The sequence below is a fragment of the Marmota marmota genome, unplaced genomic scaffold (genome assembly GCF_001458135.2).
Source record: "Marmota marmota marmota unplaced genomic scaffold, marMar, whole genome shotgun sequence".
Taxonomy (NCBI): domain Eukaryota; kingdom Metazoa; phylum Chordata; class Mammalia; order Rodentia; family Sciuridae; genus Marmota; species Marmota marmota.
In genome coordinates, this window is record NW_025999960.1 from 11,508,049 (window position 1) to 11,516,425 (window position 8,377).

Consider the following 8,377-nt stretch of genomic DNA (forward strand, 5'->3'; position numbering starts at 1 on the left):
CCTAAAGGTCATCAAGTACTAACTTAAAATCTATCATACGCATCTCTGTACTAGGAAAATAGACCTAGACCACATGGTCACAGTTTTTCTGCAAAGGTTCCTTGGTCCCCTTGGAATGATGCGTCATTTGATAAGGTTTAGTCATAAATTTTCTTAAAAATATCATCTTAACACAAGTACTAGTTCAAGAAAAATAATGACTGACAGAAAGATCTCCAAATTACAACATAGATGGTTCATGTTTGTGAATAAGTATCCTCTTGAATCAAAAGCATACAAGCCATTTCATTCTGCATTCATCATTGGTGCTGCCACAAAATACCTCTGGTTTAACTCCAAGGACAGGATGCCCTCTGAGTCTGTTTGGACTTACATGTGATCTTATGCCTTGCCAGTGAAATATGTTTGAATGCTCTACAATTATACAAACTTATTTATGCTCCATCTCTCTCTCTCTACCATCCCTTCAACATCACCTTAAAAGAATTCTGTAACATGACAATGGTCCGTCATTGCCCCAGATCTTAGGGAAATTCCCAACTACTTCTTTCAGTTCCATTGTAGAGTGCCCCAGCACATGCAAGAAGTATGGGTCCCTAAGTTCTGCAAGGCTAACAAGTGCCCAAGATTCTTGAACATTGAGTGGCCTTTATTCAAGGGCAGCATGACTGGAGTCTCCTCCACTTTCCTGTCCATTCCTCGAGCAAGCTTTCTTTGCCTTCTGATTGGAGAAATTCACTGGGTCATGTGTTCTTCTTTTCTCCCAGTCATCACCTTGCACTTCCTCTTCCATTCTTCACCTTTCTAGACCTAATCTTTCCAAGTAGGAAAAAAATGGTTCTTTGTGCAAGTCTTGGAAACTTTAGTCTCAAATTCAGTGACCTTTTTCTTAAATCTTTATTTCTGCATCCAGCGGAGATGGAGAAACTTCAAGATAGAAGTGATAGAACTCAAGTGATAGGTTGAGATACAATATTGCATACTTTCATTGACTTCTCTAAGTATAAAGATCTGATTGGGCATCCACTGACCAGTTAATTGATATACAGGTGCTCTATGTACTATGATTAGCCTAGCTGTCTGACTATAGGTCAGGCATTGATCTCTGGATTTATCACTTAAAGCCAAAAGGTTAGGATCACATGCAACAAAGAAAAGCATATATATATATATGGTTGGTTACAGCCACTGTTTGTCAAAAAGCTGTTTTCCTGAGAAAAGGCCTATATATAGATAAGCCAGCCAGTCACATTGGATTCAGTTCACTACTATTATCTGAAACTTCCTTTAAAGGGTAATTAACTAACATCTATGTATAATTGAAATTTTTAATTCATTGACTTGAAAATCTATTGTTCCTCACTTAATAGGGAGTCCTCCCTCACCAGAGAGAGGAGTCCTCCAATTCTTAATTGTTGTTGAAGTGGCAAGAATGAATTCTACCAATGGCCAGGACAGAGGGTGACAAAATATCCAAGCAAATAGAAGCAGAAAGAAAATTTAAGGCATGAACATGGTATGTTTACATGCCCTTTACAGTTTCCAAAGTGCTCTTGATAACATATATATGCACCCAAGAACTATCCTATGATTAGATATTGTCCTTGTTTGGTCTATGAGTCTCTTTTTCTCTGTTCATAAAGTAGAAATAATAACAGATATAGATTTTATAGTTGTTGTGAAAGTTAAATAAAATAAAGAACATGAATTTCTTTCATGGAAAATCATATAATTTTATAAAATTTTAATTATTGTTCAAATCAATAAGCACACATTAGGGACTTTATATGTGCCAGAGAATATCCTACATGCTGGGAATAACACAAAGAAAAATAGCACATAGTCTATACCCTCAAAGAGCTTACCACTTCATGTGTAAGAGAAACGTGGAGATTATTTGGGTTTTGGGTGTTAAGTTTTTTGAGTTCTTTGTATATCCTGAAAATTAACATCCTATCTTCCAGCCTACAATAAACAAGGAGGGAAAGAACACAATTTCAGTGGATTAAAAAATGGGGAATTAAGGGAAGGGAGAGGGATAGGAAATGAAAGTGCAGTGAATCTGACATAGCTTTCCTGTATACGTATGTGAATATACCACAGTGAATCCTACCATGTACGTCCACAAGATCGGGTCCTAATTAGAATAAGACATATTCCATGCTTGTATAATTATATCAAAATGGATTCTACTGTCATGTGTGACTAAAAAGAACCAATAGAAAAGGGAACATGGGGGAAAATATTTCAATAAAGTATTGTACATGTGTGAAAAAGATATTCATAAAACCTGAAAGTGTATTGATGAAGTCATTAGTCCAATCTTGTAGTACATGAAAAAAATTATGGAAGAAATGATATTTGAAAGAATGAAGGACAGTTATAAAGAATTGTAGAATTGAAAATCTTTAATTTCAACTGATCATACTATGAAGAAATAAAGAATCAGTTTACACTATGAAAGTGTAATCTATTCATACCTTGCTGGCTCCCTTATTTCATTGAAAACATATTTAGGAAGGGACTATATCTCATTTACTTTGTACACTCCTGAGTCTATTTGAATATCACTTGCAAGGGATTGGAATCAAGAACTCTGAACACAAATGAAGGTGGAGATAACCACATATAGAATTACAAAGATTTTATTGTTACCATAGTATCATAGAATTGCAAAACTTTAGAGCTGGAATTGGAATTGATCTCCAAGGGCATTTAATCCATAATGCAAATATTATATAAAAGAAACTAAAGTCCAGAAAGAGCCACACTATTAATGACTGTATCTCAAACTTAGGATTCTTATTTTTACAGAAATATTATATAATATGATCATAGTTCTGTGTGCTTATATAGTAAGTTTATATAGAAACTTATTTACAAATATGTATGTACAAGCATATGTAAGGTGCACATACATATACATATTTGGATTTCAGGGGATATATGTATCTTTGTTTGCATATCCCTTGAATTTTAACTATCCACACACCTAATTTATGAGATGAGGAGAGGTCCAGACATTAAGCCCTTCAATCATCAGAGGCAAAATGGCCTTTTGTTCTCACTTCATAAAAATTTTGAAGTTATTCTAATCTAGAATATCTTACCTTGTGTTGCAAAGAAAGCTAATAGATGACAGGTGTATATACCAATGTTGAGGAAAGCACTTCTGACAGAAGTAATATTCTAAATAATACTTAGGTATGTGAGATTTCCATAAACTGACTTGCCACTGTAAGTTGCATCAAAATAGGTTATCAAAAGATATTTACTTTGGGAGAGGTTGGTGGTCATAGAATTAGTTCCAGACACATAAATACTGCCCTTAATCAACCACCTCTGCCTATCAAGTCACTGGAGGAATTGTAGGCATGAGGAACAAAACTAAGCAGTGGAATACATTGTTTCTATCAAGGGATTTAGACTCACAGTCCAGTCTAAACCTTCAGGGTACATGCATGGATAAGCACAAGATATGTGCATTCCAATTATTTTCTCCCAATTTTTGCCTTGTCTTTTCATTCTTTTAACAATGTTTTTTGAGTAGCAAAAATTTTTGTTTTGATGGAATTTAATTTGTCTTCTATTTTATTTTCTTGTATATGGATTTCTAATTGTTTGAATACAATTTATTGAAAATACTATCCTTTCTCCATTTGATTGTTTTTGCAGCCTTGTAAAAATTAAGTTGAGTATGTATGTGTATCTATTTCTGAATTTCATTATTTTCCATTGTCTACTTTTCTATTCATTACACATTCTCTTGATTGCTCTAGTTTTATAAGTCTTGAAAATATTTAGAGTTTGTCTTTTAACTTTATATTTCAGAACTATTTTTCCATTCTAGGTCCTTTGGTTTTCAATGAGTTATAGAATCAGTTTGCCAATTTCTAAAACACATACTGGTATTTTATTGAATTTATTTTATTATATTATTTTATTGAAATTGCATTGAATCTAAAAATCAATTTGGGTTGAATTTACAGCTTTTGACCATGAGTGAGATTTATTTTTACATTAATTCAGGTGTTATTTCATTAATCTCAATAATGTTTTACAATCTTCAGTACACAGGTCTGTATCTTACTAGATTTTCCCTAAGTATTTAGTATTTATGGAAATTATTAAAAACAGTATTTTAACTTTAATTTCTGATGATAGTATATTTAAGTATGATCCATTTTTGGTGTATTGATTTTGTATTCCAAAAATTATATGACTAATTAGTTCTAATAGGTTTTTATAGATTCACTAAATTGTGCACATAGATGATCATGTCTTCTGCACATAAAGGAAGTTTTACTTAAGTAAAAATTTAAAAAAAAACTTTAAAAACTTAAAAAAAAGTAAAACTTTTTTTAAGTGTCTGCTTTTTTTTTCCTTGCTACGTTACACAAGGTAAAATGTTAAGTACAATCAATGTTGAACAGAAGTGCTGTGGGGGAACATCTTTCGCTCGTTCCTAATCTTATGAAGAAAGCGTTTAGTCTTGCTCCATTAAATGTGATGTTAGCTATATTTTTTCATAGATGCTCTTCATTAGCTTGAGGCAATCTCTTTCTATTCTTATTTTGCTGAGACATTGGAATCAGCAATGGATATTTGTTTCTGGCAATGCTGTCTATGCATTTGTTGGCGTAATCTTTTTTTTTTCTTTGAGTTTTTAATACAGTGAATTATATCAATTGATTTGATTTTCAAATAATATTAAACCTAATTTACATTACAGGGATTAAATCCTATTTGGTCATGATGCATCTTTTTTTATATATTAATGGATTTGTTATGATTTTTTTTAATTCATTGATCTTTGTTCATGAGAAATATTGGTCCGTTGTTTTCTTGTAGGGTATTTGTCACTGCTTCCTACAATAATGTAGCAAAAATTACCCACCCTTCAATTTTTTGAAGTTTGTGTAGAAAGTTATGAATTCTCTAAATATTTGGTAGAATTCAGCAGTAATCTATTTGTAATTCTCCCCAATTATCTTAGTGGGAAAGTTTTTAAGTTATCAATTCAAATGCTTTACTAATATGGTTATCCAGAGGGTTTATTTTTTGTGTGTGTGTGTATGTATGTATGTGTGTGTGTGTGTGTGTGTATACCTGAATACTTTGTGTCATTAGATAAATGTATCTATTTAATCTAATTTTTAAATTTATTAGGATAATATTGCTCATATTTCCTTATTGTCCATATAATCTGCACTAGTATCACCGCTTTTATTCCTAAGATTGGTCATTTGTGTCTTCTCTCTTTTATTTTGATTGATGTGATTAGAAATGTATCAATTGCATTGATCTTCCTAAGAAAGGTTTTTAATTTTTTTTCTAGTTTTTATTTTATATTTCATTTTTAAAACTTTGATTTGAGTTTTTATTATTTGCTCTGTTCTATATACATTACATTTATTTTACTTATCTTTTTCTAGTTTCTTTAAGGTGGAAGCTGAGTTCATTGACTTGAGACCTTTCTTTTTTAATATAGGCAATAGATGAATCGATTTCCTTTCCAGTGTTGATTTTACAGCATGTGATAAATTTAGATATGCTACATTTTCATTTCATTCAATTTAAAATATAATTTTCCTTTGCATTTTTCTTTCACTAATGGGCTATTAAAACATATATTATATATTTCTAAATAGTTCAAATAGTTGTGGATTTTCCAGAGATCTTTGTTGTTGTGGGTTTTTTTTTCTTAATTTAATTCAAGTATGGTCAGAGAACTACTCTATAGGGCTTGAATCTTTTTCAGTTTTTGAGAACTGTTTTACAGTATAGAGTGTGGTCTATCTGGGTAATGTTCCATGGGTATTTGTGAAGAATTTGTTGCTGTAGAGAATGTTCTATAAATGTCAAATAATTTAAGCTGGCTGATAAGATTGTTTAAGGTCTTTTAAATCCTTACTGATATTCTGTCCGCATGCTTAAAGTTTTGAGGGGGTGATTTCCCACTCATATTCCTTAATCTTCTTAAAGTTTCAGAAACCTGGTTCCATGGAGGATGTGCTCATCTATTGTCCTCAAGTCAATTTGACTCTAGCTAATTCTACTTTGCGACCAATTTCCAAGTTGTATCAAGTTGTTTTACACTCATAGGAAATAGACATACAGTCAGAGTATGTCTGCTAATATGAGGTAATTTTAAGAAAACACGGGAAATTTGAAAAGAGCTGGCCACAGCTGGAAACCACGGTTTATAAAACATGATTCCTTCCTATTCAGTATGTCCAGTATGCAAAATGAAGCCTTTAAGAACAGATAGCAACTCTAGCTTTTGGTCAAGTTCATGACTATTCATCTGCCTCATCCTCCATCTGTGCTTTAAGTTCTTTAATACTGAGTATATTATTTCTTATTTTCTTTGTGACTCATTTCTGCTTACACATCTTCTGCTTTTTCACTGCTGCTTCTTTCTTCTTTCTCCTGGACTATCATTTTGCTTCTGGATTACTGTACCATTTTTATTCCCGTGTCCCTCTCATTCAAACACTTGCAAAGAGGTTCTCTGACTGGCTTGCTTTTTACCATCTGTATAGATCACTCCTATTTCACAAAGGTCTCATACCTGGCTATTACCATAAACCACTAGTTTTAAGTATAATTTCTAATTTTCAGCTGCCAATTATCTTTTTTACATGGTTAAAAAAACTATTAAGTGCCTACCATAAGTAGGAAGTTCTATCAACATAGTAATGAAAAAGGATGAAAGCTTTTAATGGTTTAGTGTATCCTAAATTTCTTTAACCTGTAAAAACAAGAATTAAAAGGCTAAGCACTTCAAATTTAAAATATAAATTTAGCATGATTGAATATGACCAATTAAAAAACTGCTAAAATAATCTTTTATTTAATATATCCTTTAACCACACCGTTTTTTACTTGCTCCTCAAAATAAAGATCAAGATAATTTACAGGAACAAAAAATCATTTAATGAGGTAAAATTCACAATGTCAAGTAGTTCAAACAAAAATTAGTAGTCAAACAATGAAAGCAGAAAACAGGAACCATAATGAGGAAGATAATCAACTTCAGTAGATATTTTGTGTCAAAATTAACAAGCTGATTCTAAAGTTTATATAGAAATGCCAAGGATCCAGAATGGCCAAACTAGTTCTGAAATAGAAAAAGAAGTTGGAAAGATAACACTATTTGGTTTTTAAGGATTATTATGAAGCTACTATAATTAAATCAGCATGCTATTGGTATAGACAAATAGAGGATTAAAAAAGAAAAGAATAGTCTAGAAGTATATTCACATACATATATATCACTGATTTTTTTTATGAAATTCCAAAAGCAATGGAGCATAGAAAAAAATAGTCTTTTCCAACAGGGTACGACAGTGCACACCTGTAATCCCAGATACTCAGGAGGCTGAATCAGGCTTCCAAGTACAAGGCCAGCCTGGGCAATCGGTCAAGACCTATCTCAAAATAAAATTTTATAAAAAGCTGGGAATGCAGCTTAATGATAGAACATTTGTGTAGCATTGTGCAAGGCCCTGGACCAGATTTGTTCCCCAGTGCCATCCCCAGAACATATAAAGAAAGAGGGAGAGAGGTGGGGGGAGAAAAAGACAGTCTTTTTTAAAAATAGCACTGAAAGAATTGGATATTCATATTTTCTAAAATGAACTGGCATCCAAACCTCTCATCATATTTTTACTTTTCTACATTTAACAGACCTAAACATCTAACTAAAAATATAAAAAACAAAATATGAAATCTTTCTGATCTTGAGTTAACCAAAATTTTCTGATATGATACTAAAATAATAATATATGAAAGAGTAAGTAGATAAATTGAACACCACTAAAACAAAAATCTTCTCTGCAGGATACTGCTTAAGAATTAAAAGAAAATCACAGACTGGAAGGAAATATTGTACATATCTCATAAGCAAATAAAGCACATATCTCATAAAAAACTTGTATCCAGAATATATAAAGAATTGCTAAAAATTAGTCAACAAAATCCAAATAGGTGGATTTATTTTAAATGGCAAAGGTTTAAACAGATGTTCTTACCAAAGAAGATGCATAAATGAGAAATAAGCTTTTCAAAAGATGCTCAACATCATGGGTCATTACAGAAAAAACCAAAAAGATACCACTATACAATTATTAGAATACCTAAAATTTAAATTACCGACCACACCAAGTGTCATTAAGAACATAAAGCAACTTGGAACTCTCACACACTTTTGGTAAGAACATGATATAGTTAAAACACATTGGAAGTTTTTTAAAAAGTTAGGCATGCACCTACCTTATGATCCAAACATTCTGTTTTTAGGTTTTTGCCCAATGAAAATGAAAAATGCATATATATATATATATATATATATATATATATATATATATATATT